The following is a 24,589-nucleotide window of genomic DNA, read 5'->3' as shown; positions in this document are numbered from 1 at the left end:
GTTAGGCCTGGGTAGATCAAGCTGCCGCATTCCAAAAATGTTGTCTTACCGCAAAAAAACGTTATTTTTATAGTGCAATGTATCAACGTATCTAAGGGCGGGGTAAGGTAGTGTCTTTTATTAATTGTATTAAACCCTTTGATGTTTGTGGTACACCTTGGTAAGCATGGACAAAACATTAGTTCCCAGCACTCAAAGATAGAATAAACCGAAGATCTGCAAATATAGAGCTTTAATATATAAGTGTATCTTAACATGAGCATATACACAATAGTAGACGTGATCTGAAGATAAGGGGGAGGTGATAACCAAACAGCTCATGGGGAAAGGTAAATTGGAGGATATGGGATTGGAGAAAACAAGGGGAGGGAAAGCAAAAAATAGGGAGGAGGGAAAGGGGGGAAGGGGGAATAAAAATGGAGGGTTCAAAAAAATAAAAGGTAAGTAGAGGGGGGGCAACGTTTCAGGGATAAACCCCTTCTTTTGGCCCGTTCCCTATCATCTGCATGACCACAGGTACTTCCCTCTCCCTCAACCCTAACCTCCAAACACACCAAAACAGAGAGCAAACACCGGCAGCAAAATGACCACGGGAATAAACCAAAGCCTACGCACATACAGTTGTGTGAAAAAGAAAGTACAGCCTCTTTGAATTCTATGGTTTTACATACTGTATCAGGACATAATAACAATCATCTGTTCCTTAGCAGGTCTAAAAACAACACATGACATATTACACTGTGTCATGAGTTATTTAACAAAAATAAAGCCAAAATGTAGAATAAAGAGAGCTTGTTCCAATGAAATAGGTTTTGGGGAGAAGGCAGTCGAGTAAGAGCTACACTAGGGTTAAAAATACAGGGACGAAAAATCTTTTGTTTCATAATGTAGACAGAAAAAAGGAAATTATCTAAGATTTGTAAGTGAATTCCCTCTTATTGGAGGGAATTACAGGATGTGTTACAAAGGCGTTGGAATGTCTTATTGCAAGAACCTGATGTACAAAACTATTTGGGTTCATATTTGTGACGGTGAGGGGGTAACCGGGCCATCAATACAGTCTGCCTCGTAACCAGTAACCAGGCCATCAATACAGAACAGTCTGCCTCGTAACCAGTAACCAGGCCATCAATACAGTCTGCCTCGTAACCAGTAACCAGGCCATCAATACAGTCTGCCTCGTAACCAGTAACCGGGCCATCAATACAGTCTGCCTCGTAACCAGTAACCGGGCCATCAATACAGTCTGCCTTGTAACCAGTAACCAGGCCATCAATACAGTCTGCCTCGTAACCAGTAACCAGGCCATCAATACAGTCTGCCTCGTAACCAGTAACCAGGCCATCAATACAGTCTGCCTCGTAACCAGTAACCGGGCCATCAATACAGTCTGCCTCGTAACCAGTAACCAGGCCATCAATACAGTCTGCCTCGTAACCAGGCCATCAATACAGAACAGTCTGCCTCGTAACCAGTAACCAGGCCATCAATACAGTCTGCCTCGTAACCAGTAACCAGGCCATCAATACAGTCTGCTTCGTAACCAGTAACCAGGCCATCAATACAGTCTGCCTCGTAACCAGTAACCGGGCCATCAATACAGTCTGCCTCGTAACCAGTAACCAGGCCATCAATACAGTCTGCCTCGTAACCAGTAACCGGGCCATCAATACAGTCTGCCTCGTAACCAGTAACCAGGCCATCAATACAGTCTGCCTCGTAACCAGTAACCAGGCCATCAATACAGAACAGTCTACCTCGTAACCAGTAACCAGGCCATCAATACAGAACAGTCTGCCTCGTAACCAGTAACCAGGCCATCAATACAGTCTGCCTCATAACCAGTAACCAGGCCATCAATACAGAACAGTCTGCCTCGTAACCAGTAACCAGGCCATCAATACAGTCTGCCTCGTAACCAGTAACCAGGCCATCAATACAGTCTGCCTCGTAACCAGTAACCAGGCCATCAATACAGAACAGTCTGCCTCGTAACCAGTAACCAGGCCATCAATACAGTCTGCCTCGTAACCAGTAACCAGGCCATCAATACAGAACAGTCTGCCTCGTACAGTACAAGAGGCCCCTGTGATGGTAGGGGTTAATGTGACTGCTTTTAATGAAGGTCAAGGTTATAACGCGGTCCTTGGGGTCCACAACCCCGAGACTGCGTTAAAATTTCACCGGCATCTAGATCTCTCTCCTCTTTGCTGATGTCAGCTTTCCCCTCTCTCTCCTCACTTCATAGGGCTGTGTCCATTTTCTCTTCTGTCTGCAGCTGTCAGCTCTCGTGCGCGGCGTCATTTATTTTTTTTTTTTAAACATTCAATTCAATGCTTTATTGACTAACAGACACGTACACACACCATGTGGGAATTGAACATTGATATTTTTTATTATTAAAATTTATTTTATTATTAGAATAGTATTATTATAATATTATTATTTATTATAATATTATTTTTTTATAAATTATACAATATAATAAAAATAAAATAATGATTTCTAAATTATTATTTTTTTTTTTTATATAATTGATAAATTATACCATATCATACAGGAATCAAACCCAGGACCTTTCATATGTTAGTTGAGGTCTGTACCTCTACACCACAGGGACTGTGTTATGTGACATTTAACATTTACATAGTATACTGTGCACTGTTGCAATGTGCTGTAGATGATAAATACATTTATAGGGTATGTCTTGTCACACCAAGCCTATGGTGTAGAGGTAAGGCATTGGTATCAATATATGGAAGGTCCTGATTTCAATCCCTGCATGTGTATTATACAAAATGTATTAGTGTTCAATTCCCACATGGTGTGTGTATGTGTCCGTTAGTCAATAAAGCATTGAATTGAAAGTTAAAAAAAAAAAAATGACGTTGCAGCGAGGCGAGCGGGAAGAGCACGTTGACACAGCCTTATGAAGTGAGGAGAGAGATCTAGATGCCGTAAGTCCTCGTGTGGCAAAATGGAGATTTTTCAAATCGGGAGCCATGCTCACACTGCGTTATAAGCAGATTCGCATTGTAGTGGATCACACTATAACGGGGTTGAGCTGTATTATATGTATGTCTATGTCTTAGCCTGGTTCGAGCAATTCAGGGACCAGGGGTTAATTTGGTTTTCTGGAGAAATGTTGCAAAAGGTTGTCTGTGACCATTCCCTGTAACAGTTTTCTGTAACCAAAGTAATTTTTTATTTCAACCCACCAATCAGGGGCTGGGACATATTGAAAACACATGGTCTCAACTCTTTTTACATGTAACCATGTTGTGCCAGGGTGTATAAAAAGGTGGGAAGGGAGACTCCTAGTGAGTCTTACGTGAGTCTTAAGTACAGAAGCTGTTGGCTTTAGCTTTTAGCTGCATCTCAAGTTTTTTGTACTAGTGAGGATTCCAGCTGCAGTTTCTACGCCAGGCCTGGAATCCTGTTCCAGGGGACACTGCAGGGAAGAAAGAACAAGGGGAAATCTCTTTAGGGAGTTCCCTACACCCACATTTATAGGGTACCCTAATTTTCCCAGTTGTGAGTATGTGTGTTGTCTGTTTACCTGTGTACAGTTGTGGATAACTTTTTTCCAATAAATTAATTTTATAAACTCTTGTGTTTCTGTCTGGCGAATTGATCCCTGGTGTGATAGTCCTGGTTTCCCGTGACAACCCCCTCTCTGGAAATATATAAAAACAGGCTCAAGCCGTACCTTTTTTCCCAGGCATTTAATTAATGAACGTGGTAGAGATATTATAAGAGACTGCTGCAGCGAGAATCAACATGGATTCATGTATATGTAAGTTTATCTCCACATGTCCTCAATGAAGAAATTAAATATACCATGTTCCTTTGAATGTGACCCCATCTTTGAAGGTCTCTACATGTGCAGTGTTTGTTGTTAAATATGACCTTGTTTAAAGTTTAAACGTTTTGACTTGTGACATAACAGTGGTTACTCAATATCTAATATCAGATTGGAAAGAAGTTCAGTAGCCCTGATAAAGTCAACATTGAGTGAAACACATCAGCTAGTGAATATACCTGGGCAGATGTGACGGTGAAGGGGTTAATCGGGCTCATGAATAAAGGCAATCATGAGCTGGAGGCATTTTGCTGAATGTACAAGACTCACTGTGGTTGCTTCCTCTCATACAGAGGTAAATGGAAGGGTTCACAGTTTAGTGAAGGCCCTGGGTTCACAGTGTAGTGTAGGACCTGCATTAATTGTGGTTTAACTTGACGTGGTATGCAGGCTTATGACGCTTTGGTCAAAGGGTTTAACTAAATAACCAAGGAAATATTATTATTATTGAAGTATTTAAACTGTATACTTATTACTTTATATATTTTGTCAATTGGATGTAGCATTGGGCCCCTGTCTTTTGTTTGTATACATTGGCCACGCTCAGTAGCACTCTTATATATATATGCTATCCATGGTAAATCCTACAGTCTTGAAAATTGCAAAGCCAGCAGTACAACCAACTTCACACTGATGATACCCATTAAGGTTGAAACATGTCTGGGAATGGTTTCTCTGGCTTTGCATCTGATTCTCATGCTGTGCTTTAAAGCTGTGTTAACAGCGAGCATTAGCTTATATGAGCTCCATGTAACAATGGCTTTTCAGGCAAAAGGTGACACGGTGTGCACATTTGCATGTCATTTTCCAGAATCCCTCCCTGCAGTGGAAGCGCTGTATGCTGGGGACAAAGGTGAAAGGCAGGGTTGCAGAACTGCCTAAGACATGTGAATGTGCTCACAAGTGATCTTTTTATTTGATATATATATATATATAATCACAGTCTGAGATACTGTATGTTAATGTTCTCAGAAGTGTTTTTACTAATCTTGACTGTACAAGGATGAAACGTTAAAATAATAAAAACAAAAAAATATGTTTTTTTAATAAAATTTACGGTTAATTCTACCGCTTATTGTGGACTTGGTCCACATTCTCTGCGCTTGTTTTGTCCGGATCAGTGTAACATCTGTTAGGACCAGTTACAGTTTTCCATGTGCTACAGAGGTTCATGTGGCATATGAATGAGTCTGAGCAAAAATACTAATCCCCTGGTTAATGTTGCTATCCTGCTTATACCGAAAGAGAACCGGCTCTATCTGACAATGTTTAAAACATTCACCTACATCAAGGAGAAAAATGTGACGAGTAGATTTTAATGTATCTTCCTTATGTTCAATCACTGTAGACATTGCAGAATACACAGTCAGCGCAATGGCATAGTCTAAATGTCAGTGAAAAAAAGTAAAACCCCAACAACACAGACAAGGGAACACTAAAAGGAACAAAATGACATAAATGAAATTGATAGACAAAATGAAAGAGACCCATGAAATCTCCAGCGACTTCCTGTCATTACCTAATAACTAAGATTTAAGAGCTTGTTTCTACAATGCAGACATTACATCAGTGGAACAAGTTCTCTAGGTCCTGCTACTTTGATCCTACAACTAGCCCCCACTAGGGTTTCACTTACTCTATATCAATCCCATGCTTCCATCCAGTCCTATTACAACAGCTCTATGTAACATTACTGTACATTTCCAGTCACCAGACCATCCTATATAAGAAATACGTGTTGTGATTAATTTGGCAACCAGTGCTGGGTGTGTGATGTGATAAAGCCCAAGAGACTAATGTATAAAATCATAACACTGACTGCTCCCCCTTCTTTGTCATTAATAATATATTGGCCCAACCCCTTTGACTTCTCATCATCGTTTTTTTATAATTGTGGTCATATGCAGCCCTCTGATTTAATGCATACAACTGATACCTTGGGAGGATAATCAAGCGTATCAAATTAGCAGTAGGAACAAAATATCCTGGGACCACCCAGCAGTAAGAGCAACAAGGATTATTTTTAGCAATAGAATCATTTGGCCAAAGGAGACTGTCACTGAGAGAACCCGCAAACTCATTACAGATTTCAAGTTTTCCTTCTCTTTTCACAATGTATAGTAGGTCTTTGTGTATTCTTACATTTCAACGTTACCAAACTCAAAATGTAGGCGTTCTCCTGCAATGTACTGTACTTGAGAGAGGAGCTTATTTACCAAGTACGGAAAATCAGGTAAGGGCCATGTTTAAACTTTCTTCAGAAATAATAGTACCTGTAGCCACATTAAAGCCATACCCCACTTTGATAATAAAAAAAAACATATTACTGTACTTTTCTTCTTGACTACCGATATCTTGAAGAGTTTATCCAGTTATCAATACTTTCAAATTATCTTCAATATCTTAGTTTAAGCTGGTATGTAATGGTAATTGTTGACTGCGGTTATTGCAGTTTGGCACATTCCTGTATTCCAAGACATACAGATGTACCACGTGATATTATTCTCCCAGATAACACAACATAGCCCTGTAAAGTGCAAAATATCTCAGTTTCCATAGGATTCAATGGCAATGTTGACACAGAATATTACAATATATCCCAACATGTCACACCAGAGAGATAAGTACAAAGGTGCAAATCCCTCTAGGACCATAATCATCATAATGTATTTTTAAAGTAAGAACACGCCTCCACTTAAGGGTGCATCACAATACTTTTACAGTCAGTTTAAGAGCAAACTAAAATGATATACCACTATTTTGTTAGATAAGAAAAGGATCAGAGTGTACCGTTATAATAATAATTATTATTATCGTTTATTTGTGAAGCACCCACATATTCCGCAGCACGGTACAATGGGGGTACAGAGTTATGTATATTACATAAACATAAACAGTTACAGTTACAGTACATACAGGTGAGGACAAACATGCACAAACAGACACAAAGAGGAAATGAGGGCCCTGCTCGTGAGAGCTTACAATCTAGAGGGAATTAGAGACAGTGTTGAAACAAGAAGTAAAAGTACTAATTCGGTGGCATGTTTAAGGGGGTTACATCTGGATGATCAATGCTTTTATTAACCTAAAGTATTTTTAAATATTCTTTTTAAGTTAAGCATGGGAGGGCTATAATTTCCTCTGGCTGCTCCCTTTTGTGTGATGTCACTTTGTAACCAGCAAATAATTGCACACTTAGAACCCCTCTCACTCCTCCTCTTATCTTTATTGGCTCTCTGATATGGACACAGTGGGATATGGGTAAATAAAACACCTTGTTAACAAATACTTCCCCATTCAGATGCCACAAATAAATTCAACTTGTAATTTATATATATATTTTTAATGATACAAGGGATGGTGGGGGTAGCCAGCGTTCGTAGAAAAGGTGAAGCCCGGCTAGCTACCCCTCAAAACCGTGGTTCCCCGGCGGCTTATCAGCCCTATAAGCCGAGGACAATGTGTGTGTGTGTGTGTGTGTTCTAACCCCACGTGTGCTTCTATATATCTGGGACTTCGGGAGTGGGACTTTAATAGAGAAAGAGAAGGAGTGGCTCAGTGAGTAAAGACACTGACTGGGACTGAGTTTAGGGCAGGGGAACCTGGTGTCGACTCCTTGTGACCTTGGGCAAGTCACTTTATCTCCCTGTGCCTCAGGCACCAAAAACATAGATTGTAAGCTCTACAGGGCAGGGACTGTGTCTGCAACATTTCTCTGTAAAGCGCCATATAAAACTAGCAGCGCTATACTGTACAAGAACAAATAATAATAATAATAGTTGATATTTTGGGGAAAAAGGGCTTAAAATGTGTATAAAATGTTTTGGACCATTTTATTACACGCAGATTGCGCCTGGTTTTCAGGTACACGTGTGCATGTTATGACCGTTATATTTTTCCTATGAAATAATATGTTCCCCGCCAAAGCGAAGTTTTATCATCTAAATCCCCGAGCCCAGGTTAGAGAAAGAAATCTGTGTTTTAAATGTGTATTCATCTCTATGAAGACAGTCCTGGTAATTCGATAAGCCAGGATGTCTGCATAGGATTGGCGAGTTCGAATTTCCCGCTTGCCAGCTTCCTGAGCCCCTCGACACACCCCCTCCTCTGATGCATGCAGCAAAATGAGCCTCCAGCTCATGATTGGCTGTTGCAGTTACAATCCGTTCTCGGATTGGTCGCCAGTCCCCCTTCCATGTTAAACATAGGACATCGAGGCCTATGCAAGGGGTCTGCCCAATCAGAGAACCAGACGACCTTGGGACTTGGTCCAGTGATGTTCAAAAGTTCCTGAAGCAGGTGCCCTGCACCTAGTGAGGCTAGACCCCCAGTTAACCGTGTATTACCTGTATGTTGTGGTTCTGTACCTTTATGTCTGCTGGTTTTACCAGAATAAACTCCATGTTATTCCACTACCTTGTCCTGCCTAGTGAATTGATCCTAAAAGGTAAAAGGTGTTAAAAGTACTAGTCTCCCGTGACAAGACAAATGTTTCATATTAGCATTGTTATGTTCAGAGAAACCAGTTGTACTGTTTACTTCTTTGCAAAAGTAGGGTTTCTGTCTGGCTATATAGGATTTCACTTTTAATGTATATATATATATACAGCTCAACCCCGTGGCTCCCGATTTAAACACATCTCCAAGTTTTTTTTAGCGAAATGGCCGCCACACATGTACTTACACGGTATCTGCAGCTCTCTCCTCTCTCCCTGCGTCCATGTGCTTGGCGAACATCTCCAAGGTTTTTTTTTTATTAGTATTTATAATTAATGCTTTATTGCTAACGGACACATACATACACCTCCTCCCTACACTAATAATTTTAGCATACCATGCCGGAATGGAACCCATGAACCTTCATACACAAGTAGCGATTCTTTACCTGCTACACCATAGGATTGGTGTGATGTCATTGACTCTATTATTAAATGTAACTTCTATCCTATGGTGTAGCATGTAGAGAATCGCTACCAGTGTATGAAGGGTCATGGGTTCGATTCCTGCATTATTTGCTAAAATTATTAGTGTAGGGGGGAGGTCTGTGTGTGTGTCCGTTAGCAATAAAGCAATGAATGCTATAAAAAAAAAACCTTGGAGATGTGCTCAGCGCAGGTGGACAAAGCCTGATGAAGCAGGGAGTGAGGAAAGAGCTGCAGATGCCGGGTGAGGCCTCGTGTGGTGGCCATTTCGCGATGCCGGTTATAACGCAGTCTCATTATGTGGACCCCGAGCACCACATTGTTGGTATGTGTGTGTGTCCCAATTAATGGGATGCTAAAAGGGCATTTTCAACATGCGTCTACTTTACACCTACTACTGTATACTGCTTTTATCAGTTACCAATTGGAGGAGGAGACGTTACTAATGGAAGGACATGGCAACATGACACATATCATACAGTGGAATATATAAAATGTTGTACCTTTCTAGGCCTTTATTTTTTTTCTTCCTTTTCTGGAGTCAAAAAGTCTCCCAGTTTAGGGTGCCATAAGCCTGACTAACAGACCTGCATGAAAAGTAAGAAACCTGACCACAAATGTTTCCCATTGCGCGTTACAGTATGAGAAATTCCCGATGGTCCCTGGCATCAGTTGGGCCCTCAACGCCAAGGCTGGCCAAGTGTTCAAGAATGAATCTCCCATAGAAATCTGTCTCTGAATTTGACTGCAGGGAGAATCAATTTGTTCTGTGCCTGCAATATGTGTATACAGTATGTATGTATGCATGCATATGGGTAGGGATGTATTTATATGTATGTATGTGTAACGGTGTTTCCCCCACCCAATCACCGATGGTAGTGGGGACACAGGAACAGGCTTCTGGGGTACATACCCCATATATCTCTTTAGCAGTGCAGCGCCTCCATCTGCCGTAGGCTCCAAGAATTGAAGGTGATCTCCCACGATATAATTTTTTACCTCTCACCCCAGTAAGTTCATGCACCAGGCAGGAGGTATATTGCAAACAGAAACAGTTTATTACTATACTCTGCAGTAACAGGAACAAGGCAGGATCTGCCTTATGCAGTCTCAGTATTCACTGGATGTTTGTCCCTGGACCGCCACTACGGGCCGAGGGAACCCGCAGCCATCCTAGCGCTTCCCCACCTCCCTAGCGGAGGCAGAGGTAAGGTACACACTCACTCTCCCCCAAGGGGAAGAGGAATAGAGTAGGCCCAATATGCAGCCTCTCCTATGTGTGACCTGCCTTCCTCAAGTGGGGGAAGGCACTACTAATTTAGGGCGGTGTCTGCCTTTAAGTACAGCCAGGATAGGCACCAGGTCTGTCCCAGGATTGGGCCTGCTGTCACCGCCTCCTCTGTCACTCAGAGGCCGCACCAGTGAAGGGGGAAAACCCCATGATGACTACTGGCAGGCCTGCTGTACCAGGGCTTACTGCCAGGAGAAGGGCAAATTAGTAGCCAGGGATGACCCTTCTACATATGTTTGAAATAGTGAATTGTTATGATCCTGTGTATGTGTGCATGTGTGCAAGCCCTACTATAACTTTTTTTGTGCGTTATCACCCTATACTTGGCCTCTACAAACTATTTATCCCAGTCTAACACTGATTTGATCTAGATGGACTGCGTGAATGCCTTACAGATTAAGAGGTGAGATACTGAAGCAACTTAATGTAAGTGCCGAGCTCAGTGGTTTCCAACCTTTTTTTGGTTAAGGAACCCTGTGAAATTTTGAGGAACCCCAAAATATCTCTAATAGCACGTCTGTGATCAGATGCATTATAAATTCTTCTGGATTTGATACAATTTTCAAATGACCAGAAAATTGCAGGGAACCCTTTAGGGAAGCCCGGAGCATTCAAGGGTTCCTAGGAACCGTGGTTGAAAAACACTGGCCTATCTCATTTCAATTCATAGAAGCAGAGAAGGTAGTGTGTTGATTTACAGAACCTCCAGGCTCCTTGTAATATGTCAAATGTAATATAGTGCAGGCTGTTTTTCTGCTAAAGGGGTTAACAGTAGGTTTTAGATCAGATAAGGTGAATGAGCAAATTACTCAGCATGCAACTTATCAGACTGAATATTACTTATAAAAGATAATGATTCTGACATGCAGACAGCATGTAATGAGGAATGTGTTCCAGCATTATTATTATTGCTTGTAACGTCACTGAATGACTTCAGCATATCTGCACGGGAGGGCATGAAGAAGCAATAACATATCAATCAAGAGTAAAAAGCTTTATTGACAACTATTAGTGTTTTACAAAACTCATAGGTGGAAGTAATTCTGCGTATTCAGTGATGACATTTTGCTGATGTATAATCCTACATAGCGCTCATCCAATGGTGTAGATTTCACTATGCTTGCAAATACTAACACAATAATAGTTTTCCTTCATCATTGTATTGTATGTCTTTATTTGTACAGTGGCGGCCGCCTTTATCCTAATGCGTCCGTATCTGATTACCGCGGGCAGATGCAGTATTTTTTTTTCCCGGAATAGGCTCCGGTATTGTAGCGCTCGTAATATTGAATGCATGAACGTGAATGCGGTATGAATGCGGCATGAACGCGGTGAAGTGCAGTGAAGTGTGTGGCATTCGGAAAATATCCCCGAAAAAATTCGACGATGTTGGAGAATAAAAGGGGCCACGGCTGAATAGCGCCATTACTGTACATAGCGCTTCCCAGTAGTAATACACGTGGTAATCATATAAATAACAAATAATATAAATAACAGGTCATGAGAATAAGTGCTTCAGACATAAAAGTAACATTTAGGAAGATGAGTCCCTGCTCCGAGGAGCTTACAATCTAATTGGTAGGTAGGGAGAACGTACAGAGACAGTAAGAGGGCGTTCTGGTAAGTGCTTCTGCAGGGGGCCAAGCTTTATGTATCATGTGTCTAGTAATATCTACGGTGCTACTCATATGCTTCTTTAAGCAAGGTACACATTGTATGTAACATTTATATGAGCCATGAATCCCTCTGTCATATGGTTTAGTATTAAAATGCTATTGAACATTAACAGTAACATAAAGAGGTTTGCAAAAGGTCACAGAGAGCACTTACCAAGACTCAGCAATGCTCTCACACTAACTGCAGGTGCAGAACTGGTTGATACACTTCTGTAACCCCCTCGTAAGTGCAGGCACCTTAAACTCGTACACTCTCCCTAGCTGCAATAGGAAACTACAACTCCCAGCCTGTTGTGCTGCGGTAGGGAGCCATTTACAGTACAGGATGATGTGACTCTTGGAGAACAGCCTATTGTAAAGGCTGGGGAACAAGCGGAACTAAAGAGTTAGTCCTGGGGAGAGCCTGAGTGATCTCAGGAAGGACTGGATGGAACTCAGGGTCAGTCCATCCTGCAAGGAGACCCAGCAGAGCGTTTGCAAGCAGAGAGGACTACAGAGACTCAAGTGGTAGCAGTCTCTGAGAGTTGAAAAAGAGCTGAGGCCGTTGATTGGAGGTCTGAATACTCAGTAACCAACCAGGTTCCAAGGCTTGTGAGTAACACAGGAGGGGATCTTCATTACAGTCAAGGGTACTGAAGGCTTTGCGAAGAACAGGTCTGCCACCATTATACCCACAGTTAATAAGAGCTCCAACATTGTATCGCCACTAACACACAGGCCTGAATACCCAGGAACCGGGACCACAGACTCAGCGTTTTTGTGTTTTGCAATATTTATATGGTATGATATGAATGTAGTGATCCCTTGTTAAGAGTCACAGGGTACCTGACGTTTATCCATACTTGCTATGTATATAAAAATGGTTAGATTGCAGCATTAATGTAGTTGCTTCCCGTTGTTTGACCTAACGCCACGCCTGACATACCAGCCTGAAATAGAAGACTCAGGCCCCTACCTCAGCAACAGGTCTCAGTCTGCGGGGGTAAGAAAAAGAGGGGATAAACTTCTATGACATGGAAGAGGATATGGAGTAGAGGTTAGTGATAATGGGAGAGGGCATGAGGATTTGTGAAGTGCATGCCTTACCTGGCATCAGAGGTTGTCCTATCTTCCCAACTTTGAAGAAATATACTGACACAATAGTTAGTGGATATAAATGGTCATATTATTTATTAAATACAACATAATAACCAATATATAACACAACACATTTAACTTCCCCAGGGATCTACCAGTTTGCCCTGAATCACCATAAACTTATAATGCTCCCAGGGTCCCTGTGACTTGAACCCCAAATGGCCACCGCCGCTAAAATCCTAATGACAGTGATCGAATTACATTACTGGGAGGAAACTCCCACACCCACGCATTAGGCTTGTATGGCAACCCCTCAATACCACCACAGTAGGGACAACGGGCACCATCCACGAGCCAAACCGGCAAGGTCCCCACAACCATCATTACACCACCCCGCCATGTTGCAACGATAATAACATAATTAACCCCTAATGCTGCAATATAATTGACACATTATCACCCAAGAGGCACAACAGGTACCTATCACTGGACAATTAACCCACTCCAAAAACCGAAATATTTAAGGGAGGGGGTTGGGCTTCCTCCACCAGGTTTGTCTGAAAAGAGAAGCCGTAACTGATACAATATGTAAGCATACAAAACCACCCCCTTTCAGACAACGCATCACCTCATATCCTGTCTAAATTCACCCCACCACCATTAACTGCAACACATCTTTCAGAGGGGACCCTGGGTATATAGGCATTCCGCCCCTGCACTTAGTTAGATTGGGGCTCTCTTAATGTTGGTTTCCTGAGGTGGAGGGTTTAGGTCTCAAGGAGAAAAGAGGGGAGGTTACCTTCTTGATCCCTTGGTGTTACTAGCCTCTGACTCTCTGTAGTATACAGTATGCATGTGGGGGGGGGATTTTTTTTTACTGTTAAGGTTTGCAGTGTTCGGTACCTTTACACATTAGTACTTAGCTACTCCTTAGCACACTGCCAACTTAGCTCCAGCACACTGCCAACCGCGCCAACCTTTTTTCACATCCCCTGCCTCCCTTCACTTGCATTTTCCTACTCACTATGGAATACACACTGTCTGCACTAAACATACTGCAGTTGACACCCATATTCTCTCTAATTCTTTCAATCTATTAGCCGTCAATGAGACAGGGCTCACCTCCTATGATACTGCCTCACGTGCTGCACTGTGCTATTGTGACCTCTCCTTTAGTCATACCTCTTGTACAACAATGATCTCTTATCTACTCCTTACCAAATTGGTCCTGCCACAACTCAATTCTACTATCTTATCAAACTTTAACCACAACACATGCCACCTGCAGAGATGCTCCCGCAGGGGTGAGTGACAATGCAGGAAATCACTTTTGCAGATTTGATGGATTACAAATGCATTCTCTTTGCCATAATGGTGCCATATCCCTTTCTAAACAAAACGACTTTTATGCCCTCATATCAACTCTGTACTCCAATCAAAAATGACTGTTTTTGACATTCAACTCTCTCTTTCGCCCACACCAGTTCCCACTTCTGCCCTTAGGGCTCAAGACTTTGATAGCCACTTTATAGATAAAATCACTCCTATTTGACATGACATTGCTCTTTGTCAAATTCCAGCTATACCAAACAGCTCCCACTTTGCTCCCAATGAAACCCTTATTTGCTTTCAACCATCTTCTTTCCTCATCCCTCTGTAAAACCCGCACTCTCAATTCTATCCCCCTTCCATCTTCTACTCTTACTCTATAATATAATAATTCTGACATTAACCTCTCTCTTACACCAGGTCCATTTCCATCATCCTTCAAGAATGCTCCTGTCATGTCAATGTTGAAGAAACCTCTCAATCCTGCTTCTCCTTCTAGCTGCAGTCCTACTGACCTTTGCACCAACACTCATTTATAAATGCACACTGGACTTTCTCTCCTCAAACTCTCTACTTGATACACTGCAGACTGGATTCCCTTCTAATCAGTACACTGAGAATGTGCCAACAAAACGCAACAATGATGTCCTCAAGGCTACAGTACATTAAAGAGACAGTTCTTCTTACTCATTCTATTGGACCTTTCTGCTGCTTTTGATACCATACAGTAGATCCATGACTATCTCAATGTAACATGTCAAAAATGTTAAAAATATCCCTCCTATTAACTTCACCCCTGTACTCGGTTTCTCCTTTGTAATAAAAGATTCCACTATGATCCCAATAACTCAAGTTAGATAGAGGTGTTATTTTTGGCTCCTCACTCTCCTTCATCCCACACATTCAGTACCTCCTCAAATCCTTCAATTTCCACCTCTGCAACATTGTTCAGTGGGGAAGGGGCATATTTTGGCAATCAACAAAAATTCTTATTCACTCATTAGACCTTGACTTGACTATTGCGACCTTCTTCTGTATTGTTTCCCATCTGCCACCTGTTCCATTTCCAGTCCATTCTAAATGCTGCTGTCTGGCTCATTCACCTCACCCACCACTCTTCTTCTGCTGTTGCACTATGCAAGTCACTACATTGGATACACATACCCTATGGGGTCAAAGTCTAGACACATGCTCAACTACAAGACCACTTCTCTATACATCTCTGCCCTAATTTCCAAGTAATCTCCCACACTCAATGTATGCTTGGCTCATGATCTACATGTCTCCACCTCCCTTATTACTTCTTCCTGTGCTGCATCCCAACTCTTGAATTCTCTACCCCACACAATCAGACTCTCCCCTATCATAGGTGTATCTATGACATAGAGGTGCACGCACCGAGCAGCATCATGGTGTTGCAATTGCAGAACAGTGGGGTATCTATGGTAAAGAAGTGCACACCAACATACAGTACGTACATTTAAAAGTTCCCTAAAACACTCTACCTAAGGAAGCTTAACCGACACTCTCCTCACTAATTTATTTTACATTCATACTCAGAGGACTGATGTTGAGTTAAACACCTGCTTAGCAACTTCCATCCCTCAACACAAACACTCTATTCGTTGTGTCTCCACAATTGTATTGCTCGGTTTCAGATTGGCCGATTTGAACTTGTGCAAATAATTCGACCATGTCTAATCACAACCAGGGAATTAGCGACCAACAAGCCTGGGATCGATAGTGTGGAAGCCATTTAAATGTTTATTAAGGGATCGTATCCACAAATAAAAAAAAGTTGACCCAAGACCATGCTAACTTAACATGGCTGTAAGCCTATGTTAATGGGAGGCACCATTAAGCATTAATCTCTTGGAAAATAACGGCCAATATTGATTTTGATAACGCTACTTTATTAGCACTGAGTTAACGGACCTTTGTGGATCTGGCCTAAACATGCAGAGGAAACGTTACATGCTGGATGCTGAAGTCAATCTTCGTTCCAATAGTGAAGAGAAAAATCAAGCGCAAATAACATCACTCAAAACACATACAGTAGCGGCAGCTTTTATTCGATGTAATGCCGCCGGCCGGGTGGAAAGCGTGGAGAAGCGGCGCTTTGCGGCGCACTGTTACGTCACAGTCACGTGCGCGCCCGGCTTCCCCGGCTTCCCCGGCTTCCCCGGGCTTCCCCGACACCCCTGGAGATTAAAGTAAGGTAAGCGGGGGTGCGGGGAAGCAGAGGGGCAGAGCAGGAGCCGGGTTCGGGGTCGGGAAGGGGGGGGTAAAATGCGCGCGAAGGGGAGGGGGGGTGCGTGGGGGAAACGCGGCGGCGCGCGGTCTTGACTGGCGGCAGCCGGAGTAGATCCCGGCATGCCGCCGGCATTACATCAAATTAAAGCTGCCGCCACTGTAACATAAAATAATATACTGTCCTTAGTGAGTGCAGCTCCCGACACAGGATTCAGACCAAATCCAATCAGCAAGCGAAGAAGAAACAGGTGCGCAAATCACATCAGGACATGGAAGAGAAGTAACCCTTATATTTAAATTTGGTTTTCTATGTACAGCCTTTCAATCTAATTTGTTTTGAAATGCATTTTTAATTTAAATGTTTTAACTCAACTTAAAACAAAATGCACTGGAAAAAAAATCCACTCTTGTTTACAACAAAATACTCTTTATCAAAACAGTCTGATTATTTTCCCTTTTGAATCATTGATAGGTTGCCTTTGTCAATATCAGCACTGATATACAAATACATCCTGCTTATGAAAGCCCATTTGGAGGTAATTTCATTTAGAATTATTATTGTAAACAACACTCTGGATGAACGTGAATGTGAATCTCTCATCGAAAACATTTACTCCGAAGAATGTTGTTTAATGTTAAAGTTGGTGGAGGGTCCACCTCTTATGACAGTTTCAAACTTTTTGGAGAAGTGGATCCTTCATGCATAATGGAAATGCATAAATAATCATTTGTTTTGTTCAAGATCCCAGGGAACCTAGCAGTTGTAATACTAGTTCTGGTTTTGTTGATGGAGGGAAATATAACTTGTGATGGTTGAATGAAATCGGAGCATTTCAGAAATACTGTATTTTGAGTCTTACATCATGTCTTTAATGCATGGACTTTGACTCCCAATTATCCCTTCCTCTCGCCTAAGGCACAAATAATACAATTCTATTTAGTGGGTGCCAGCTTAAACATCAAAGTCTCCGGCTGGAAATGTAAGCTAGGAAAAGAGCACCATTTGTATCATAGACACAAAACATCGTTGCTTTCACTGTTCTCTTTTAATTTGGTAAATATGGTGTTTTTTGTGCAGCACGTTTTGCTTTATGAGACTTTATTACAGAACAGAGTATTTCCTGAACAACTTGCTGCTCCTTTATTTACTCTAAATAAACAGTGGTTCAAGTGTTACTGTATTAATTGGTATAGTACCACTCATTTTTCTTTTTACCAAACCTTCAAGTAAATAACTTTAGAAAATGTATTAAAAATAAGTTTGCTTCCATGTTTGTCAGAATTCTACTCTTTTAAATTCAGTAACTGTATCACGATGTTTGACACAAGTCAGGTATAAGATGGCACTTGTATGTATAGCCATACCGCCTTACCATATCGGCCTAAACTATCTGCTCCTATAGTAGCTGTCCCTTGCTTGGAGTATGGTAAGAGATGACAGTCACATTGTTTATAGTCTAGAGCATGGGTAGCCAACCCTGGCGCCCACGAACCCCCAACAGTTCAAGTTTTAAGGGTATCCTTGTTTGAGCGCAGGTGGTTCAGTCAAAATCAATGAGCCGCTGACTGAGCCATCTGTGCTGAAGCAGGGATATCCTTAACACCTGACCTGTTGGGGGTTCTTGAGGACTAGAATTTGGAACACGTGGTCTAGAGGGGGAGTGACCTCACACATCATCCATGATAACACATGCTGGTAGACAGTGTACTATTAGACCACCATTCTACCACATGTTGTGCTAAATGTGCAAGCTGGTGAAAGTGGTACTGTATAAAGGTTGTCCCATAGAGAATAAAGTAAGTGCTCAGGTCTTAGTAGAAGACTGACTCTTTAAAGAACCTTCAACTTACTATTACTCAGCAAATATATTTGTGTAGACCAGCTGGTTTAACCTTTGTTAATCTTGATCTTACAGAAGGGGTAGTTGATGCCAGTGCTTATAAGTGTCCTATATTGTCTTCGATAGAGGGAGATAATGAATAATTAGTGGGAAAAAAACGTGTTTAAGCAGCCATATTGTATGTTACACTGCCTCCTCTCCACCAGATGAATGGTAAGGGCTATACTGACTAAACAATGCTACTGTTTAAGGCGCATTCCAGCTGTGTACAGTATGGTAAACAAAAGTCTAAATCTAATCTACAAATCTAAAAATTAGTGTATAAAATGCTGAAGCAGGGATATCCTTTAAAGCTGACCTGGTGGTGGCCCTTGAAGACTGGAGTTGTCCGCCCATGTCCTGTACAATAGATAGGAGAACAGTTAGCACATTCTTCATTTCTTTGGGCTGATTTACTAGGAGTGATAGTGTGACAGGGCCTTTCCCCAGTCTAAACAATCACATAGAGCCGGTCTGTAGCTGATGTTTCCAGCAGGTAGCTGGTTAACTTCAGCTAAAGTCAAATAGCCAGTCTCCACCTGACTCATCAAGCAGGTGTAAAAGTGTGCTGCCCACACTGTATATAGTTCTCTAGCACAGAGGGACTGTGCTGCCCACACTGTATATAGTTCTCTAGCACAGAGGGACTGTGCTGCCCACACTGTATATAGTTCTCTAGCACAGAGGGACTGTGCTGCCCACACTGCATATAGTTCTCTAGCACAGAGGGACTGTGCTGCCCACACTGTGTATAGTTCTCTAGCACAGAGGGACTGTGCTGCCCACACTGTACTGTATATAGTTCTCTAGCACAGAGGGACTGTGCTGCCCACACTGTATATAGTTCTCTAGCACAGAGGGACTGTGCTGCCCACACTGTATATAGTTCTCTAGCACAGAGGGACTGTGCTGCCCACACTGTATATAGTTCTCTAGCACAGAGGGACTGTGCTGCCCACACTGTATATAGTTCTCTAGCACAGAGGGACTGTGCTGCCCACACTGTATATAGTTCTCTAGCACAGAGGGACTGTGCTGCCCACACTGTGTATAGTTCTCTAGCACAGAGGGACTGTGCTGCCAGAGAGCCCCAGGAAACAGATCAATCTAGCACTGAAGAAGTGTGTGCTGCCAGAGAGAGATCCAATGGTACCATACTCTGTATTTCGGGATATAGCAGACCCTGGAACCCACCAAAGGGTGCACCCCACAGACACCAACCCAGACCCGGACTGATATAAAGAGCCCCCTGCTTACAGGTACCGCTTTGGATTTTGGGGTCAGAGGTTGGTAAGAGGCCTAACCTCCCAGCCCTGCAGATAGAGACTGGGATGTGTGAGTTAGCCCTTACAAAGGGCTAGGCCTGTTTCATGTGTTTTACACGCTGACATGAAGCTGTTCTGTTTAAAGCCTCGGGCTAAATACAAGCCAACATTTATTTTCCCTTAAACTACGTCTCTCTGGTTATACCTCTGCACATATCTCCTACAGATAGTCACAATCACAAAGGGGAAGTAAAAAAAAAACTACTGAAGAAAATCGAATAATGCAAAGGATGCTCATTTGGAAAAGGATAGGAAGGGAGCTCTGATTAGTAGGGGAAGAGACGACCTTTTCTTTGAACATGATCACCAGTCATTCATTTTAAATAGCAATCACAGTAAGTGGTGCACAAACTGGGGATTAATATTGTACGGTAAGTAAATATTCCCAGTTCCACTGTATTTAAGATAGCCCCTTTAGAAAGAAGGAATTTGCTTGCCTTAGTTAATTGTGTTTGCTATTTTAACTATATGTGCCAGCCTACCACTTGTTCACAGATATCAGAGCACAGTTTGATTATGCATTGCAGTTTATCTTGTGTACTGTATGTTATATTTAGTGTTATGGACCACTGCGTTTCATCTTCTCCAGGGCACAGATCAGAAGAGGACATCTGTTCCTGTTTGTTCCATCTCCAGCAAACAATAATCAAACTCACAGATCTAAAGCAGACATAGATGGGGGGAAAAGAGGATTCCCTGCAGGCTACTCCTAAGACTGAAATCCAAGCCAGTGGATACCAGTTAAATGAGACCACGGGGGCTTTGTAGAAATGTGTTAGCTTTGTAATGTTAGGGGCTGCGGTTGTGAAGAACCTTAAGTACTTAAAGTTTAAGACCCTGAAGGGACTGCAATCTCCTTCCTTCTCTGTGATGACCGGCCAATGACTATCTGACCTGTTCTTCTGGAAACGTAACATCCACGTGAAAGGGATGTGGTGCAGACTACAATTAATTACAAATGTGTTTGTAAATGTTCTAACTTTCTAGCAACCTTCCGTCGGTTGTATTCAGTAGGAGAAGGAAGCAGCACACCATAAATGCAGCAAGATCGCAGGAAAAAATTACAGGATGCTTAAAGACCAAATAGTATATGACAATGAGGATTAGTCTACATTAAGGCTGCTCAACTCCAGTCCTCAAGACCCAACCAACAGGTCAGGTTTTCAGGATATCCATGCATGCTTCAGCACAGGTGGCCCAATCAGTCCCTGCTTCAGCACAGGTGGCTCAACCAGTCCCTGCTTCAGCACAGGGGGCTCAATCAGTCCCTGCTTCTCCGACACAACCTCTCATTGAGCCACCTGTGCTGAAGCAGGATTATCTTTTAAAACCTGACCTGTTGGGGGGTCTTGAGAACTGGAGTTGTCTACGTAAAAAAAAAAAAAGTCTGCTATGTCAAGCAAAGTGTGAGAAAACAAATGAATGTTTGTTAAAGAATCACAATGCAAAATGGGTTCCTATCCTAAATCTTCGGGCCGCCTGTACTAAGAACAAATTACATTTCATTAATAAACAGTCGCTTCTCAAATTTGCATGCACGAATAAGAAGCACAGGATCTCACTTACATGAATCCATCAGCCACAAGACAGAGGGGGTCTGTATTTTGTATCAGATGTGTCAAATGTTCTAAGTATTAGGTATTCAACACTAACGCCTTTGGTAACCTTTCCGTGGAATCAGAATTCACTAAACCTTTATCGCCTCCTTATATTTTGTACTTAAACTCATGCTCCTTATTTCTTACCTTTTGAGATCAGGGATATTAATATTTGAGACTATACTAAGGTTACTTCTTACTAGATGTCACCTTTTGTGATGAAACAAAAAAAGACCAATTTGTGCTTTGGAAAAATGAAGGAATTTGAGATGTATCAGAGATTTGGTCTATAGCAATTTGCAAATGTTCTATTTTTGACAATTTAAAGATACATTTGGTGTTCGACAATAGCTTTAATGCCCTGCTGCTGGATCCCCCTTTGCATTTGTATCCCTTTTATCATACCCCCCCCCCCCCTAAGTGAGATTGGGGGTACACTCCTTCTCGGCTACTTTCATGTGGTCTTGGTGCTGTGACCTGCTGGCAACAGGAGGGCTGAGGGCTCCGCGGTGGTGTGGGGAGAGCCAGGACAGGGAACAGGGGGGACAGATTACCTTGATGTCTGTTGATGGTGCACAGTGCCTCCAGCCAGCGAGGATCCCCTGTAGATCTTCAGGGGATGGACCCCCACTGACACTCCTTCATCCAGAGACAGGAACTCACACAGCAATGTCTTTTCTGTATTTATTCATCAGACAGCTCCAGTACAGAGAATGCAGTCTTCCATGATCTCTAACTGCATAGATGTCTCTTTAGATCAGATCCCTGTCTAAATAGTATAATTCCCTTCCCCATCATAGCATGGGAGGAGAAGGGAGAGACTTTCTCTGCCCTGTCTAACTTCTTCTTCCTCTTCTTCTTCTCCAAACTCAACTGACAATTTAGGAAGATGTCTCTAATTTGAACATCCTAGGGGAGTGTCTCTGACTCTGACTCATAGCAAGCCAGAGCCGGATACAGATTGGCCAACACACATCAGGGGGCGTTCTAACCAATATCCACCACTCAGATTGACATCCCCAGAGTTGCTAGGCCTACCCTTGAATACTGATACATTATTCAAGGCTGGAATACACACACACAGGCCTAATAATGGATTTAACCTTTCCACTGCCTGCACTAACAGGTCTGACAGAGGAAAGGCCCAGAAACAGAAGTAACTGCCGGGAGGCTATGTTACACATTTCTCTAAATCTTGCTAGAACCATGAAGTTAACCCTGTGGGATCACCTCCCCTCTGATTTTAGCTGATATAGGGTTAGATTCTTAGATTCTCTGTTAAATCTTGCCTATTAACGTGTCTACAAGCACTCCTAAATCCTTCTCCATCGAGTATTCTCCGAATGTATCCCCATTTGCATAGCATTAAGCCTGTCTTACCCAAATTTGGCATTATTTCTATTAGGTTCCTGAGTCAATAATAATAATAATAATTAATAGTTTAAATAAAATGTAAAAAGATAATACCAGAGAAGAAAATAACGTTGTAAATAATAATACGATAGTTAAATCATACCTTACTGTGTTCTTACACTCATCCAGACCTATAAAAGACCAATTTCAGGGTCTGCATGTGAATAACGCCACCTTTTACTATGATTTACTATAACTTTAGTTAACATATTGTTAAGTATTTAACAGACTTCTGAGGATCTACCCACTGGAGAGATGAAGAGGAGAACGTACTGACGCTGTTACAACCGTTATTGACAGTTTCAGTATTCCAGCCACATCTTTTGTGAAGATCAACGTAAGATATTGCATAGAGATGATATATTCCCTCTTCATTGAAGCTAATTTCAGATAACATTCCGGTCTTGTGCCACTCAAATAAATAAAGAAATAAATAAATGTATGAAGTCCTACATTCACATTATTATCATATTAGATACACTATTAATAGCTTTCACATGGTATTTGGGAACATGGCTGCTTGGAGGGAGAGATATGTTTCGGTATTAGCAGAGCTGAAAAGTTGTGCTTCAGGTGACTTTTCACCGCTTTCGAAACTCTGCAACACCTTTTCAATGGTTAATATGCTCCCAGTGGTATTTTTTATGCTTTGGGGGAAAAAACGTTCCTCTTCATCTACCATAGGTTGCTCCTCCACTTCTATAACCAAAGGCTATGGTGGTCGGGCATGGAGAATTGCTGGCTTTGGTCTTGGCGACATGCCCTGTTGTGCCACCTCAGGAGACTCATCTCTCTGCTCCGTCAGCTCAGCAGTGTCTGAGCCACTAAACAGGATTGGTGGGACACAAAGTGATAAGCCAAGGCGTGAAGATGCAGTGGTCCTGGTGAAACAGAAGTAGGACAAACTAAGTGAATGCTATTAGAGAATTTGATCTCTATTCATTTTGGTTACATTATCTTCTAAATGTATATGGTTCAAATTTCTAGTATTATTAAAATAATAATAAAAATAGTTAATAAAAATTGGTGGGTGGGGGGGGAGGCATGAGGGGGAGACATTTGTGCATTCTTAGAGAGGACACCAGACGCTTATAATGTGAGATCCGCTTATTTAAATACCTAAAACCGCTGTCATATAGGTGGCATTTGTGCCCAGATTCACAGAAGACAGTTAAGCTTGAGCACGCATTTACTACCTCTCATATGAATGGCAGTAAAGATGTGGTAAAGTTTAACATCCTTTTGTTGATCTGGATGTCACGGGAGACCAGTACATTTAACACCTTTATCTAGAGCTACTCATATGCTTCCTTAAGCAGCTGTGTTTTGAGTTGGGTCTTAAAAGGTGGATAGAGAGGGTGCTAGTCGGATATTGAGAGGAAGGGCATTCCAGGTGTGGGGCAGTCAGTGAGAAAGGTTTAGAAAAAAAAACCACTGTTACGGGAGACCAGGAGTTTTAACACTTTTTACCTTCTGGGGTCATTCACTAGGCAAAACAAGGTAGTGGAATAAAATGAGGTTTATTCAGGTGAAACCCGCAGACACACAATTAATACACAAAATACAGTCGAAATACACGCTTACTGGTCTGGGGTCGAAATCTGGACTCAAATATGTGCCGGGCGATACATGCTGTTATAGCGGAATACTGCCTGACCTGCTATTCACAAAGCAGTGATAGCAGCGCAGTATCACGCTACAATGGCTTTTTAATGCCCATTAATAGTCAGAGGCAAAAAAGTCGTCCGATAGGCCAAAAAAAAGCAGCGATAAGCTTATCAGCCTATAAAATCAAATGATTGAACACACCCAAGTGATTTGAACGGCGTTTAAATACACAAATAAATCATCTAAAACACAAAATAGTGTTTGTCAATCCAAGTGATATAAATAGTGAATAAGTGTATAAATAATTAATGGTGCTCACAATACGTAAATGTGATAATAATAATAATAATAATAA

Source organism: Ascaphus truei, chromosome 1 (assembly GCF_040206685.1).
Source record: "Ascaphus truei isolate aAscTru1 chromosome 1, aAscTru1.hap1, whole genome shotgun sequence".
NCBI lineage: Eukaryota > Metazoa > Chordata > Amphibia > Anura > Ascaphidae > Ascaphus > Ascaphus truei.
This window is presented reverse-complemented; position numbering follows the sequence as displayed.